Here is a 17,393-nt window from a genome sequence, read left to right as displayed (position 1 = left end):
AGACATCGATTTTGTTCGCACGACCGTGCAATTGTCAGTTAAAGTGACGCAGTGCCGTTTTGCAAAAAATGACCTGGTCATTAAGGGGGAAAATCTTCCAGTCTGTAAATGGTTATCAACAAACAAAAAAGACTTTACAATCACTTTAAGTGTTTAAAATCCCGACAACGTACATAGATCACCCAGAGGGAAGGTTTTTTTTTTATTTTTTATCTCAACAAAAGCGGAGTTACTCTTTAATGCCATGATGAAAACTGGAAGCCAGAGACCGTTAAAATGTGTTCCTTGTATTAATTCCAAAACCAAAAGTTTTATTTCAAGACAGGGGTGTCCAAACTTTTTTCAAAGAGAGCCAGATTTGATTAAGTGAACATGCGTGAGGGCCGACTATTTTGCCTGACATTCTTTGAACCATAAAAATTCGTGTGTGTTCGTCCGAGCAACTAATACACTGCCCAACAAGAATTCTCTTGCCTTTGTAGCTGTGTGCGGTGAAGAGACGAGCTTGGGCGTGTTATTTGGATATACTGTATATATTTCTTTTGTGGCCTCAACGGATCCCAGAGCGCTGCTTAGGACTAAGGATGAGCTTGTGCGTGTTATTTGGATATACCATATTTATCGGCGTATAACACGCAGGGGCTTAAAATTGCCATGAATGCAGCCTCACCATTGCCATGAATGCAGCCTTACCATTGCAACCAATGCAGCCTCACATGTGCCATAAATGCAGCCTCACATGTGCCATAAATGCAGCCTTACCATTGCAACCAATGCAGCCTCACATGTGCCATAAATGCAGCCTCACATGTGCCATAAATGCAGCCTCACATGTGCCATAAATGCAGCCTTACCATTACAACCAATGCAGCCTTACCATTGCAACCAATGCAGCCTCACATGTGCCATAAATGCAGCCTCACATGTGCCATAAATGCAGCCTTACCATTACAACCAATGCAGCCTTACCATTGCAACCAATGCAGCCTCACATGTGCCATAAATGCAGCCTCACAAGTGCCATAAATGCAGCCTTTACAAGTGCCATAAATATAGCCTCACATGTGCCATGAATGCAGCCTTACCATTGCAACCAATGCAGCCTCACATGTGCCATAAATGCAGCCTCACATGTGCTTTGAATGCAGCCTGAACAATGCCCATCTGCAGCCTCGGAGGGCACAGGGAGGGGGCGGGACGAGTGCCAACAGATTACAAACAGGAGAATCTCTTGTTTACTCTGTGGCCTCTTTAATACAAAGTCCCGCCTCCTATGATAGACAGAACAGTCGTCCAATGGCAGCCCAGGAGATGGGACTTCCAATAGAGACGCTACTGAGTAAACAGGAGATTCTCTTCATGTAATCTGATGGCGCTCGTCCCGCCCCCTCCCAGGCATCGCCAATAAACAGTATATATATTTTGTGGCCCTGGGGAAAAAATATATATATCCAAATCCCCAGGGGGGCCATATTAAATCAACAGGGGGGGGCCGCATTTGGCCCCCGGGCCGGACTTTGGACATGCCTGTTTTAAGACAAGAACATGCAGACAGGGATTGCAACACAACACGATCAATAGAGGAAGCAGCTGCTTTGTGTGTTCCATTGTATCAGCTGTCTGTAGTACTCTGCATTGTGCCCCAATTAGAACTACAATTATAATGATATTCCTAAAAATGCAACTTAAAGGAGATATGATCCAGAGCTCCGCCCCTGTGTGCGGCTTTTAAAATGCCTACAGGAGATTGCCGTCAATACGAGAGAGCCATCAAGCCAAGGAAATCGATACGGAGTGCAGAAGGGAGGATAGATATTTTTTTGCTGTACAAGACGCACGTTCAGACCACAAGAAGAAGAAGAAGAGACGGCGAAGGGGCTAAGGAGTCTGATGTACGAAGGGATCGATCTCTCACTGCTAAGGACTACAGAGGGGTATCAAATTGGCTCCTCTGCTGCGAAGAGCCGGGACTGGGCCAAGGACAGATCACATTACCAATCTGTCTTGTGTCAGCTGAGGACATCTATAGGAGTGAAGGTATTTCACCTGCTTAGCCACTTAAGACCCGGACCATTATGCAGGTTAAGGACCATGCCCCTTTTTGCGATTCGGCACTGCGTCGCTTTAACAGACAATTGCGCGGTCGTGCGACGTGGCTCCCAAACAAAATTGGCGTCCTTTTTTTCTCACAAATAGAGCTTTCTTTTGGTGGTATTTGATCACCTCTGCGTTTTTTATTTTTTGCGCTATAAACAAAAATAGAGCGACAATTTTGAAAAAAAATGCAATATTTTTTACTTTTTGTTATAATAAATATCCCCCCCCAAAAAATCCTCAGTTTAGGCCGATACGTATTCTTCTACCTATTTTTGGTAAAAAAAATCGCAATAAGCGTTTATCGATTGGTGTGCGCAACATTTATAGCATTTACAAAATAGGGCATAGTTTTATGGCATTTTTATTAATAATTTTTTTTTTTACTACTAATGGTGGCGATCAGCATTTTTTTTTCGTGATTGCGACATCATGACGGAAACATCGGACAATTTGGACACATTTTTGTGACCATTGTCATTTTCACAGCGAAAACTGCTATAAAAATGCACCGATTACTGTGAAAATTACAATTGCAGTTTAGGAGTTAAGCACTAGGGGGCGCTGAAGGGGTTAAGTGTGACCTCATATGCGTTTCTAACTGTAGGGGGGCGGGGCTGGACATGTGACGTCATTGATCGTCTTTCCCTATATCAGGGAACAGACGATCACCGACATTGCCACAATGAAGAACACACCTCTCCCCGTTCTTCAGCTCCGGTGACCGATCGCGAGACACTGGCGGCGATCGGGTCCACGGGTCCGGTCACGGAGCTTTGGACCGGGTCGCGAGCACCCTGCCGGCAGCGCGCTTGCGACCCCACGGCTGGGCCTTGAAGAGACACGTACAGGTACGTGCTTGTGCCCAGCCGTGCCATTCTGCCGATGTATATCGGCGTGAAGGGGTCCTAAAGTGGTTAAAGGGGACCCCTTACACCAAAATGACTCTTTGCAACATTGTTCCCCTCCACAATCTAAAAGATCTTCGTGCCATGGAGATATTATCCTGCTGGAAGGAGCCATCAGAAGATGGGGACACTGTAGTCATAAAGGGATGGACATGGTCAGCAATATTCAGGTAGGCCGTGGTGTTTAAACGATGCTCAATTGCTACTAAGGGGCCCAAAGTGTGCCAAGAAAATATCCCCGGTGTGGTCTTCTGCTGCTGTAGCCCATCTGCTTCACGGTTTGATATGTTCTCAATGTTCTGCATTCTCCTCTGGCATCAACAAGACATTTTGCTCCACACAACCTGGATATTTTCTCTTTTTCAGACCGTTCTCTGTAAACCCGAGAGATGGTTGTGTGTGAAAATCCCAGAAATACTCATATCCGCCCGTCTGGCACCAACAACCACGCCACGCTCAAAGTCACTCAAATCCTCTTTCTTCCCCATTCTGATGCTCGGTTTGAACTTCAGCAAGTCGTCTTCACCGCGTCTAGATGCCTAAATGCATTGAGTATCTCCCAATGTGATTGGCTTATTAGAAATTTGTGTTACCAGGCAATTGAACAGGTGTACCTAATAAAGTGGCCGGTGAGTGTTTATTAGACATATATATCAGGCCCCTAACTCACATTCATACATACACATACTAGGGGCCAATTTAGACAGGAGCCAATTAACCTACCAGCATGTCTTTGGAGTGTGGGAGGAAACCAGAGGACCCGGAGGAAACCCCCACAGGCACAGGGAGAACATAAAAACTCTGTGCAGCTGGTGTGGTGGTTGAGATTCGAACCCCATAGCTCCCAACTGTCCCTGATTTGGATCAATGTCCCCCTTTCCTCCTCATTTGTCCCTCATTTTGGTCTGATCTATAGGAGTTGTATATTCCGTATTTATCGGCGTATAACGCGCACTTTTTCCCCCTTAAAATCAGGGGGAAATCGTGGGTGCGCGTTATACACCGATCCCCGCTTTCTGAGCGCCGCCGCCGACATATACCGAGCGCAGTACACTCGGGTACACTCTGCTGGGCTTGGCTCCGTGAGAGGAGCCGAGCGTGGCCGAGCCCAGCCGAGTGTACTGCACTCAGTATATGTCGGCGGCGGCGTTCAAAAACAGCGCGGGAGAAGAGGGAAGAAGCTGGGAGGACACCACAAGGACACCACGAATGCCGCAGACGGACGCCGAACCAGACAAGGATGCCGGGCAACTGTAAGTAACTGTATCTGTAAATTGTGAGTATTTCTTCTTTTTTTTTCTAGGATTCTCCTCTAGGTTTGGGGTGCGCGCTATAGGGCGATAAATACTGTAAAATTCACTTTTTATCTTTCAAAAAGCGTTTCCCAGTGCTAAACCTTTCATTCAAATTCTAAATGGCTGTAATTGTCAATTTTGAGAGTCAATATAAAGGAATATTAGTGGTTAAAAAAAAAAAAAAGCACTTGTGGATTTAATTAACCTTTTTTTGGGGTTATGTCCCCTTTAAGGAATGTGGCAGGGGGCGTGTCCTATGCCTACATACATTTGCTAGTAGGTGTCCCTTATTCCCATCTCAAAACGTTGGGAGGTATGACAACCCTAGTGTTGCCAGGCGGAAGTGCTAACCACTGTGCTGCTCCCCCCAGTGATCTTAAGCCAGCAAAGTGACGCTTGCTTGCGATAGATCGCAGAACTCTGAGCCGCCTGCATGATGACTGAACCCATTTTGCTTCAGACATAATAACGGCAACCCCTACAGGAAAAAAAAAAAGGATTTTTGTACTCACCGTAAAATCCATTTCTCTGAGTTCATAGACGGACACAGCCTTCATTGACCTTAGGGTTATGCTTCTTCCCACCAGGAGATAAATCTCCTGGTAGGAAGAAGCATAACCCTAAGGTCAATGAAGGCTGTGTCTGTCTATGAACGAAAGAGAAAAAGCTCTGGTCTGAGAAATCTGCAGCATGCATTCTTACTTCACCATAGCCTTCTGTCTATTTCCTAAGGGGGTGAAAGGTGGCCACAAATCTCTGGAGTCCAAATGAAATTGTGGAGGCAGGAAATGGGCCCTCCTCTGGAGCTGCAATAACAAGTGTTTCTTTAGAGAATGGCATGCAGGGGCGAGCCTACACCCAGGCCGGGTCAGTGACACGCCATGATAGCAGATCAGTCATGTGACTTGAGGAAACACGAACGTGTGACAACAAATCCAACAAAACACACTGAGCTTCAGTCCAGCCTAATCTGATATTTGAGGCTTTTGAAGGGTACTGTGGAGTAAACGATTCTGGTTTGGGGACGGCGATGGCGAAACAGTAGGGGGCTCCACTGTCATGTTTGGATATTGGTCACCAACAATGGTTGGTAGCTACACAAGGTGGTCCCGTCATTGACACACTGACATAAATACATAGGGCCAGATTCACATAGGTTAGCGGATCTTTAGATCCGCGTAACCTATGTGATTTAAGATCCGCCGCCGCAAGTTTTTGAGGCAAGTGGTTAATTCACAAAGCACTTACCTCAAAACTTGCGGCGGCGTATCGTAAATCCCCCGGCGGAATTCAAATTCCACGGCTAGGGGGAGTGTAGTATTTAAATCAGGCGCGTCCCCGCGCCGATTTAACTGCGCATGCGCCGTCCGCGAATTTTCCCGCCGTGCATTGCTCCCAATGACGTCGCTAGGACGTCATTGGTTTCGGCGTGAGCGTAACTTGCGTCCAGCGCTTTTGTGAATTGACTTACGCAAACGACGTAAAATTTCAAAATTCGACGCGGGAACGACGGCCATACTTAACATTGGCTGCGCCTCATAGACCCAGGGGTAACTATACGCCGGAAAAAGCCGAACGCAAACGACGTAAAAAAAAAGCGCCGGGCGGTCGTTCGTTTCGGAATCGGCGTAACTGCTCATTAGCATAATCGTCACGTAAAAGATAGGGAAGCGCCACCTAGCGGCCGGCCTGGAATTGCAGCCTAAGATCCGACGGTGTAACACAATTACACCTGTCGGATCTTAGGCATATCTATGCGTAACCTGATTCTATGAATCAGTCGCATAGATACGACCGACGAAACTCAGAGATACGACCGACGAAACTCAGAGATACGACGGTGTATCAGGAGATACACCGTCGTATCTCTATGTGAATCTGGCCCATAGTCGTGATGGTGTGTTTATTTCTGCTAATAAATGACACCGGCTCTGCAGCGGTGAATTCTGCAGGACAGGGGTAGGTAGGCAACCTGGGCCCCTCCAGTTGTTGAAGAACTACAAGTCCCATCATGCCTCTGGGAGTAATTGTAACTGCCAGCCTTGCAATGCCTCATGGGAAATGTAGTTCCTTAACAGCTGGAGGGCCCCAGGTTGCCTACCCCTGCTGCAGGGTACCTCTCTAGGCTACAACATGGTTCAGGGAACTTGTGACTAGGGATCGACCAATATCATTTTTTCAGTGCCGATAAGATACCGATATTTTGGCCACCTCTCAGGCCGATATTGTCTGCCGATATTCAGTACATTTAAAAATATATATGTTTACACTGTCCTTTTATTATTTTATCACTGTTATTGCGGTCATAAGGAATTCTAAACATCCCTTGTGAGAGTGATAGTTGGTGACAGGTACTCTTTATGGAGGGATCAGGGGTCTATAAGACCCCAAACCCCTCCTCTGCACTTGAAAACGTATTCAAAACGTAAAGATTGGCAATTTGGAATACTGTCTATGTTTTTAAAACTGGCGTCTTTAAGATGGCAGTAATCCGGGAAGTTATGTCACTGCTTCCGGGTTACTAGATCTGAGACCTGAACCAAGCATCGGCTTTGTTTGGGTCTTCGGCCAGCCGGCAGATGTACTGGTTGGTTGTCCGGATCTCCCCGGGGGATGCAAGAGCCCGGACGAGCGGCGAAAGGCGGTAGGGGGAGGGGCGTACCTTCCCGCTGAGCTGAGCCGCATTGGTTGTTATTACAATAAAGCCGAATATCCGCTCTAAAGAACGGTACTGAGGTGATCACCACGGTAAAACCCCTTGAAGCAATATCGGTAATATATTGGGTACGTTTGTGACCGATACTTCCAAAAATGTGAATATCGGCTGCACCAATAATCAGTCGATCCCTACTCGTGACATCCTGCGGCAGGGCCGCCCGATATTTATTAGAAGTGTTGCTCCATCACTCGTCGCAGGACAGGCGGCAGTAATGCCCAGCATAAGCACATAGGGCCAGATTCACAGAAGAGATACGACGGCGTATCTCCTGATACGCCGTCGTATCTCTGTGATCCGCCCGTCCTAACTATGCGGCTGATTCATAGAATCAGTTACGCATAGCTAGCCCTAAGATCCGACAGGTGTAATTGACTTACACTGTCGGATCTTAGGATGCAATTCTATGCCGGCCGCTAGGTGGCGAGGCCATTTGCGGTCGGAGTAGAATATGCAAATGACTATTTATGGCGATCCACGAACGTCCGCGTTACCCGTCGCTCTAACTTTACGTCGTTTCCGTCGAGATACGCGTCGTAAAATTAGGGCTGAGCCCTAGGTGTTCTAAGCCATGTTAAGTATGGCCGTCGTTCCCGCGTCGAAATTTAAAAAATCACGTCGTTTGTGTAAGTCGTCCTTAAATGGCGCTGGACGGCATTTACGTTAACGTCTAAACAAATGACGTCCGTGCGACGTCATTTAGTGCAATGCACGTCGGGTAATTTTCCCGACGGAGCATGCGCAGTACGTTCGGCGCGGGAACGCGCCTAAATTAAATGATGCCCGCCCCATTTGAATTGGGCGGGCTTGCGCCGAGCGCATTTAGGTTACACCGCATGTTTACAGGTAAGTGCTTTGTGAATCAGGCACTTACGCTGCAAACTTGCGGCGGTGTAACGTAAATGGATTACACACACACACATACACACACACACACACACACACACACACACACATATATATATTTTTTTTTTTGTTTATAGTGCAAGAAATAGAGAATGCAGAGGTAAAAAAAATTCACTCCCCCCCTATCCAAAAAAAAAATTATAAATAAAAAATGTATTGGCTTTGGATGTACTTTGAAGAATTGTATTTATTTTCCTTCTTCCACACAGAAGAGGTAGAACATTTGCTTCACAATGCCCTGATCTGGCTGCGGGATTCCTCATGCGTGGTAAAATTTAATTTAAATTACCGACCAGCCTTAACTTCATGCTGAACCCTTCAAACACATACCATGTGCGCCCAGCCCCGGGCACAGTGCCAACATAGCAGCCTTTAATGGAGACGGCTCATGTGACAGCAGCTGGCCGGGCTCTTGCCCACACAAATATTGCCGTTCCTAGGTGATGGAAATAGGAGCCTGGGACAGGTCACAATGCAAAAAAGCACGGCAAATATTTAATGTCTCCTGTGAGGCCTGCTAGTAAAAATCTAATGTCGTGGGCACAGGGGACACAGAAGGTATACACAGACTAGGCCGTGCCATACTGCACAATCTTATACCATTTTCACAGGTAGGCTCGGCCTCCTAATTCAAATTTATGCAAAAAAAGTTAAGACTACTACTTGTCTGAGATGCTGCCGGACCTTGCCAGTAGGGATGAGCTCCGGCGTGTTCGCACACTCCACGTGCAGAGCCCGCCAGGAAGTCTGCACGGCGCTGCGCTAATCACAGCCAGGGAGACATTGTCCCGATGCTCGGCTGCAGAGATTGGGAAATTTCTCCCTGCCTGTGACTAGCGCAGCGCCGTGCAGACTTCCTATCGGGCTCTGCACGTGAAGTGTGCGAACACGCCGGAGCTCATCCCTACTTGCCAGAAAGAAGACTCCCGTGCGTGAATGCCGTCATCGTGGCTGCGGCCACTCACATCGCCGGAGCCGCGAACCTGGAAGACACGCCAAGGGCAAAATGTCCGCTCCCTCGGCATGGACAGGGATGAGATACGGACGCCTCGTTCTAAGGTAAGTATTTCATAATGAGCTAGTATACACTGCATACAAGCTCATTATGCCTTTGCCAGGTTTTTTTTTTTTCCTGCGGGTATACAACCGCTTTAAATCTAGAGATCACCCTGGAAAAGCACAAATCTATGTGATAGAAGTCAGCTGACTGTGAATAATAAGCACCTGCCGATGGGAAACATGTGTATTATCATCAGAATCGCACATGTAACAACATCCCCTGGAAGTCGCACAGGAACAAGGATGGACTGGCACAGCGCAGGGTAGGAGAGGACCTGGGCTGGATACAATACAGGCTCAGCAGGGCCGAGGTCGGGGGTCACCCAGCAGAGACGTGTCAGCACTTCCTGTCCAGGTGGCTTCCCTCCAACGTAGGGACTTGCCTCTCCTATTGGAGACACGCGAGAGAAAAATGAAAAGAATACAACTAACCACCAATCGTATGGTAAAGTGTATGTCTAGCCAAAACTTATTTTTCTAACCCGTCTGGTTCTAACTTCTATTTCCCGTCACATTCTGTCCTGCTGATGTTTATTGTCATCTGCAATACAGATTCTGAGATCTACCGTATTTATCGGCGTATATCGCGCACTTTTTTGCCCTGAAAATCAGGGCAAAATCGTGGGAGCGCGATATACACGGATACCCGCTTTCAAGCCCCGAGTTTTGAATACTGCGCCGACATATACCGAGCGCAGTACACTCGGGTATAGTCGGGCAGTCATGGCTTCTTTCGCGGTCACGTCCTGGAACGTACAGGACGTGAGCGCGACAGTTGCCGAGCCTGCCCGAGTGTACTGTGCTCGGTATATGCTGGCGCAGTATTCAAAACTCGGCGCGGGAAACGAGCGGGGAGGACGCCGCAGAAGGACGCCGGACCCGCCGCAGAAGGACACCCGAAGCCGAAGAAGGACGCCGGACCCGCCGAAGAGGACACCCGAAGCCGCAGAAGGACGCCGGACCCGACGAGGCCGCCGATGGACGCCGCGCAAGACACCAAAACTGTAAGTACAAAATTGGGGGTCACTTTAGGGGTGCGCGGTATATGCGGGAGCGCGTTTATTATAAATTAGGGATCTTATTTCTTAGCCATTAAGAAGGGGAGTATTGGGACCCCAAAGCATGTTTTTCTCTTCTTGCCTTTTGTCATGACCAATAAAAATGTACTGATCTCAGATCTACAATATCTCACAAAGTAAGTACACCCCTCACAAATTTTTTTGGTCAATATTTTATTATATTTTCTCATCTGACAACACTGAAGAAATGACACGTTGTTACAATGTAAAGTAGTGAGTGTACACCTTGTATAAGGCCCCTTTCACACGTGCGGACCGTATGTCCGTATTTCATCCATCCGTTTTCGGATGCAATTGGGACATACATGTATCCCTATGGGATAGCGGGTGTCAGTGGATGAACATCCGCTGACACCCGATCTCATCGGTTCCCACTATGGACCGTTTCTGCAGACGGAAGAAAAAAACAATTTTTCCATCCGTCTGCGGATCGGGTGAACACAGACAGACGGTCCCCCCCATAGAGGAGATCGGAGACCTGATAGGGCGGTCCCTGCACAGGGATCGCCCTGTCATCTGCTGGATCAGCGGGGGTCAACTGAGCGATCCCTGCTGAGCAAGGTATGAATCCTCACGGAATCCATACTTGTGAAAGGGGCCTAACAGTGTAAATTGGCTGTCCCCTCAAAAAAACTCAACACACAGCCATTAAAGCGAAATTCCACCCAAAAAATGGAACTTCCGCTTTTCCGGTTCCTCCCCCCCTCCGGTGTCATATTTGACACCTGTCAGGGGGAGGGGGGGGAGCAGATTACTATCTAATACAGGTATTTGCTCCAACTTCTGGCAATAGATGGTCACAGATTCCACAGCGATCTACGCCATGTCCGGCCCCTCTTTCTGGGAGACACACAGGTCCCAAAAGACAGCACGGATCAGTTAGGAAGCGCTGCGTGACTAGCGCATGTGCAGGAGGGAACCAGGCTGGGAAGCCACAAGGCTTCACTTCCTGAAGATGCCGGTGCCTGCACCCGGGATGGGTCGGCTTCCAGTGAGGACATCGCGTGCGCCCAGGACAAGTGTCCTAATATTAAAAATCAGCAGCTGCAGATTATTTAGCTGCTGACTTTTAAATTATGATTTTTTTGCCGGAAACTCTACTTTAATGTCTAAACCGCTGGCAACAAAAGTGAGTACACCCCTAAGTCAAAATGTCCAAATTAGGCCCAATTAGACATTTTCCCTCCCCCGGTGTCATGTGTTTAGAATTTTAAAAGCAGCGGCAAGCCTGGTTTGGTAATATGACAGAACACAGCTGCTTCAACATCAAATAAGTCTGAGGGATTGAAAAAAAACTGAATTTTACTATAGAGGCTCAGTTACTGTAAAAAATGAGTGTGAATTGCATGACTCCCGTGGGTGTAACAAGATGTTTGCTTGCTGCCTTCTCACTCTATCCTTACTGTGGATGAGTGCGGGGTGTAGCAAGATGGAGGTGTCGGAACCAGTGTTGCCAACCTACCAGATTGAAATTAACTGTCACGACACCCGAAATTTACTGCCGCAGCCACGTTTTTACTGGCATTTCACAAAAAGTTACTACATTCAATTTTTAGGTGCAATTTTAGTATTTAGGCTACAAACAAGTACGCTAGGCAAAAAGCAATGTGATTTAAGGTAGATATTAAGGTAAAAAAAACATATTTTTTGTTATTTTCGATATAATAAAGGCAAATTATTTTGTCACATCACCCCCCTTTGCTACCAACACCCCCTGCCTTCACCCCCCTCTGTGGTGCCACAATCTCCCTCGGCCTCCAATCTCCCCCAGGCCCCCTGCCTCCATCCCCCTCTGCGGTGCCACCAACAACCCCTGTCTCCATCACCCACCCTCTGTGGTGCCACCATCCCCCTCTGTGGTGCCACCAACCCCCCCTGCCTCCAACCACCCCCTGCCACTAACATAGGGTGACCACATTTAGTGCCCGTTTTTACGAACTGTCTGTAAAAATACGGACAGTTGGCAACACTGGTCGGAATGTCACTTCCGTTACAAAATCTGACGGGTCGCCTAATCTGACGAAACACGGGCAGGGTGCTGTACATACCCTGGCCTTAGTAATCCTCTCCTCTCAAGAGCCCTTCGCCTGATGTAAGCAGTGGGCTGGATCTTGGGAGGAGTTATGCAAATATCAAAATGTCCTTATGGGTGGATCTCAGTCTGGATTAGAGGGTGTTCCTAGACAGGTGGCATTTGCATGCAGGCCATCCTAGGTAACGCCCACATGTGATCCTGGGCATCTATAATTGAAAGAACTAAAATCTAAAGAATAAAATAGGCAGGCCAGGGACAGTGAGGTGGCGACAGAGAATTCTAGATGCCCTCCAATCAGGAAATGAGTCAGGGTCTGTCGGACTTGCTGCAACTTCTAATGCACATTGTAAGAAGCTCACAGTGTGCAGTGAAATCAGAGTAAGCCATATAAGTACAAGAGAGGAGCCTGTAAAACTGTGCAAGGTTTGAAGGTGAAGGTGGATTTAAAGCAGACCTTCAGTCATTTTTCCATCTTTCCATCTATTAAATCTTCTGCCCTTGTTGTTGTTTTAACTTTGGTTATTAAAACATTTTTTTCTGCCACTAAATCCCTTATACAGCCCACTTCCTGTTTCTTGTCTGGTCATTAGCCTAGGCTTATGACATATCATGCACAGCTCTCACTCTTGTGAGATTGTACCAGGAAGGGAAGGGGGCAAATGAGAGCTGCAGAGCTGTTAAAATGGCTGCAGCCAGACTCAGTGGAGGAAGACTTCTGCAGCATATTTAGTAGGGTTGTCCCGATACTAGTATCAGTATCGGGACCGATTCCGAGTATTTGCGGGAGTACTTGTACTCCCGCAAATGCCCCCGATGCCTCATCCGATACTAGGCCCCCCCCCCGCCGCTACGCCGCATCCCAGCTGCAGTCGCGGCTTGGTTAATACGGGCGGGGAACATTACAGCTTTCATTTGAATAGCTGTAGTGTTTCCCGCCGCGCATAGACACTCCCCCTTGCTCGGGTGAACTGTCCAATCCCGAGCAAGGGGGAGTGTCTATACGCAGCACGGCGCGAAATACTACAGCTATTCAAATGAAAGCTGTAATGTTCCCCGCCCGTATTAACCAAGCGGCAGCAAGTAGGTAAGGGGGACATGGCTGCATATATGGGGGGGACATGGCTGCATATATGGGGGGGACATGGCTGCATATATGGGGGGGACATGGCTGCATATATGGGGGGGGGGGGCATGGCTGCATATATGGGGGGGACATGGCTGCATATATGGGGGGGGACATGGCTGCATATATGGGGGGGGACATGGCTGCATATATGGGGGGGGGGGCATGGCTGCATATATGGGGGGGGACATGGCTGCATATATGGGGGGGGGGGCATGGCTGCATATATGGGGGGGACATGGCTGCATATATGGGGGGGGACATGGCTGCATATATGGGGGGGACATGGCTGCATATATGGGGGGGGGGCATGGCTGCATATATGGGGGGGACATGGCTGCATATATGGGGGGGGACATGGCTGCATATATGGGGGGGGACATGGCTGCATATATGGGGGGGGACATGGCTGCATATATGGGGGGGGACATGGCTGCAGACTCTTTAAGCTTTAAAGCCAAATACTGAGAACCCTGGAAAGTAAGTAAGGCTCTCCTTTCTCTCATCAGCCCGGTGTTGAAAGATTTGAGAACATCTGCCGATGAGCTGCGGGGCGGCCCCTACCCTTTCCCTGAGCTGGGCTCTCTCCCACATTCTTTCCTTTCTGTGCTAGGAGCTGGAAATAGCTTGAAAAACACTCAGAATCACATGCCGGATGATACGCCATTGTGCGCCTTCACTTGGACACTGTAAATATTTCGTTTTCAGCCACCCCGGCCTGTCTGTGAAATTCATCTCCTGTCAGCTACTGGAATAAACACACGCTGTGCTCTCAGATAATCCGATGGATCCAAGGAGCGCAGTGACATGAAGGTACAGTGACGCCAGTCCCACTACCAGTGCTTTACCGACACTTAAATGGTAACGCCACATTCGAGGGAAAAAAAATCAACAAATACAAATAAATAATATAGCGTATATAATTGCTACACAAGTCATAATGTAATTAAATGTCATAAAAAATTTCCTTTCCAATCTGCAGCGCTGTCATTTTCTGTAAAATGCGATATGGCCACCTTGAGGTGTTCTGTACACATGTAGCTAGATTCACATACCTTTAGGCGGGCGTAGCGTATCTCCTATACGCTACGCCGCCGTAACTTTGAGAGGCGAGTATGGTATTCTCAAAGATTTTGCCGCCAAAGTTACTGCGGCGTAGCGTATTAGGGCCGGCGTAAGTCCGCCTAATTAAAATGTTTCGATCGAACGGCGCGTGCGCCATCCGTGGATGTATCCCAGTGCGCATGCTCCAAATGACGTCGGCAAATCATCAATGCTTTCGACGTGAACGTAAATTACGGCCAGCCCCATTCACGGACGAGTTACGCAAACAATGTAAAATTTGAAAGCATTGATGATTTGCCGACGTCATTTGGAGCATGCGAACTGGGATACATTCACGGATGGCGCACGCGCCATTCGATCTAAACATTTGAATTAGGCGGACTTACGCTACGCCGCCGTAACTTCGGTGGCAAAATCTTTGAGAATACCATACTCGCCTCTCAAAGTTACGGCGGCGTAGCGTATAGGAGATACGCTACGCCCGCCTAAAGGTATGTGAATATAGCTACATGTGTACAGAACACCTCAAGGTGGCCATGTCGCATTTTACAGAAAATGACAGCGCTGCAGATTGGAAAGGAAATTTTTTATGACATTCAATTACATTATGACTTGTGTAGCAATTTTACACGGTTCCGACGTCCATACTTAACATTGGCTGTGCCATCTTTTTGGTGATTTATCTTTACGCCTCAAAACCCCTTACGTAAACGGCGTATCTTTACTGCGACGGCCGGGCGTACGTTTCTGAATAGGCGTATCTAGCTGATTTACATATTCTAGGCGTAAATCAGCGTACACGCCCCTAGTGGCCAGCGTAAATATGCAGTTAAGATACGACGGCGTAGGAGACTTACGCCGGCCGTATCTTAGCAACATTTAAGCGTATCTCAGTTTGAGCATACTCTTAAAGTTGCGACGGCGCACATTTGGACTTCCGACGGCGTATCTACTGATACGCCCGTCGTAAGTCTATCTGAATATGGCCCATGGTGTATAGAGCCCCCCCCCCCCCCCCAGTAATGTCATTTCCTGCTTGTGTAATTGGCTCACTGATTTTCCCAGAAGTCTGCAGATACAAATCAGATTTTTGCCATCCCCTGCATCAATAATGCCATTTTTGGTGAGGTACTCCCAATAGGAAATCAAGCCTAAAGGGATGCAGACCCTGCCACTTTCCCCAGAGCCCTGCAGATGCAGCAGCTGAATAATGGTTACAATATCACTCCCATTAGATTCACTGTGCCCATGGACAAACAGCTATTTCTTCAGAAAAACAAAAAAAGGTAGGAATCCGAAACAAAGGTTGTTAAAATCCCTGCAATGTACAGAGATCACACAGAGGGGAATGTTTTTTTCCTTAACAAATGTGGAGTTACTCTTTTGCGGCTGAAATCACATCTTTGCTTGTTCCTTTTGAGCGTTTCTGCAGTCCTTTTTGCGGTGCTTGCCGCATTTGGACACATTTTTACTGCGATTTTGCCAGGATTTGCGGTTTTTATTACACTGTATATAGCTGGTTGCTATGGAGGGGGGCGGGAAGCCGGCCGCCGCATCCTTAACAACCGATGGATCATCAGCTGTCAGCATGCTTCTTCCGATGCTGCGTCTTGCTGATCTGTCCGCACTGATGTCAAGCATGTCTTAGATAACGACGGGGAGGGGGGCGTACAATGTACTCCATACTCATTCACATGGGGGGGAGGCCGGGATCTGGGGGGAGCGTTCAATGTACTCCATACTCGTTCACATGGGGGGGGCCGGGATCTGGGGGGGGGGGCATACAATGTACTCCATACTCGTTCACATGGGGGGAGCGGGATCTGGGGGGGCGTTCAATGTACTCCATACTCGTTCACATAGGGGGGAGGCCGGGTTCTGGGGGCCCATCCTGCATTTTTTGGTTTAGGTACCAAAATTTCCATTCGGTGCACCTCCAATTACCACACACACCACATATGTAAACCTAGGCCTAGGGCTGGTTCATACTAGGAACTGCGTGTGAATGTGCGATTCACATGCAGTTCTGTGCCGTGCAACCAGATCACATGGTACCTTTGTACTGGTGCAGGCAAACGCACTGTGTTTACAACCTGCTTTTGGGGTGTCATTAACTTATTACTGACACCTGCTACAGATCGCAAATCCAGTGCGTTTTGAATGCAGTGCGGGAAACATGCCCTAAGGCTGGTTCACACCTTTGCAAATTGGATGTGGGTTTTCCCCGCATCCAATTCACATGACAGGAGATTGTGACCTCTATGGAGCCGGTTCACATACCTCTGTTGCGGCTGCGGAGCAGCTTGCGCAGGAACGATGTGCGTCTTTGGCTCCGTCAGGGTCAAATTCAGGCAAAAATTTGGCCCCGAATCGTCCCTGAAACAGAAAACAGGAATACAGTGGATCCCTGCTGTGAGCCGCATCAGTATTAGGTGTGAACCCGGCCTCAGAGATTGGGAGTGGTTGGGCAGTTTAGCAAAAGACACTAGTCAGGGCTGACACTAGTCTACAAAATCTGTGGGTTGTCAGCCCACAACAGGACTAAGTAGCGGAGTGTATTTTTGGCTGTGACATGTATTTTGCTGTGCTTGCAGTGGGGTAGATTCAGAAAGAATTTACGACGGCGTATCTATTGATACGCCGCGTAAATTCTAATCTGCGCCGGCGTGTTTTTTTTCTGTATTGAGAAAACAAGTTACGCTGGAATTTGGCTAAGATCCGACTGGCGTAAGTCTTACGCCGTCGTATCTTAGTTGCATATTTACGCTGGCCGCTAGGTGGCTCTTCCGTCGATTTACGCAAGGAATATGTAAATTAGGTAGATACGCCGATTCAGAAACGTACGTCCGCCCGGCGCATTTTTTTACGGTGTTTGCGTAACGCTTTTTCCGGCTTAAAGTTACCCCTCATAAAGCAGGGGTAAGTCATGTTACGTATGGACGTCGGAAACGACCAAACAGCGTCGTACTTTACGTCGTTTACGCAAGTCGTTCGCGAATACGGCTGTACGTAAGTTACGTTCGCGTCGAAAGCATTGACCGTTTGCGGCGTAATTTGGAGCATGCGCACTTGGAAACGTTCACGAACGGCGCATGCGCCGTTCATAAAAAACG

The 17,393-nt window shown here is 48.0% G+C and overlaps 1 protein-coding gene across 12 annotated transcripts in view; it reads right to left on the bottom strand.

The window, feature by feature from the left end:
* Window positions 1-17,393, bottom strand: part of KIF1B (kinesin family member 1B) — a 267,120-nt gene that overhangs the window by 202,460 nt on the left and 47,267 nt on the right. The window lies entirely within an intron of this gene.

The sequence above is a fragment of the Rana temporaria genome, chromosome 10, assembly GCF_905171775.1.
Source record: "Rana temporaria chromosome 10, aRanTem1.1, whole genome shotgun sequence".
NCBI classification, from domain to species: domain Eukaryota; kingdom Metazoa; phylum Chordata; class Amphibia; order Anura; family Ranidae; genus Rana; species Rana temporaria.
This window is presented reverse-complemented; position numbering and strand designations above follow the sequence as displayed.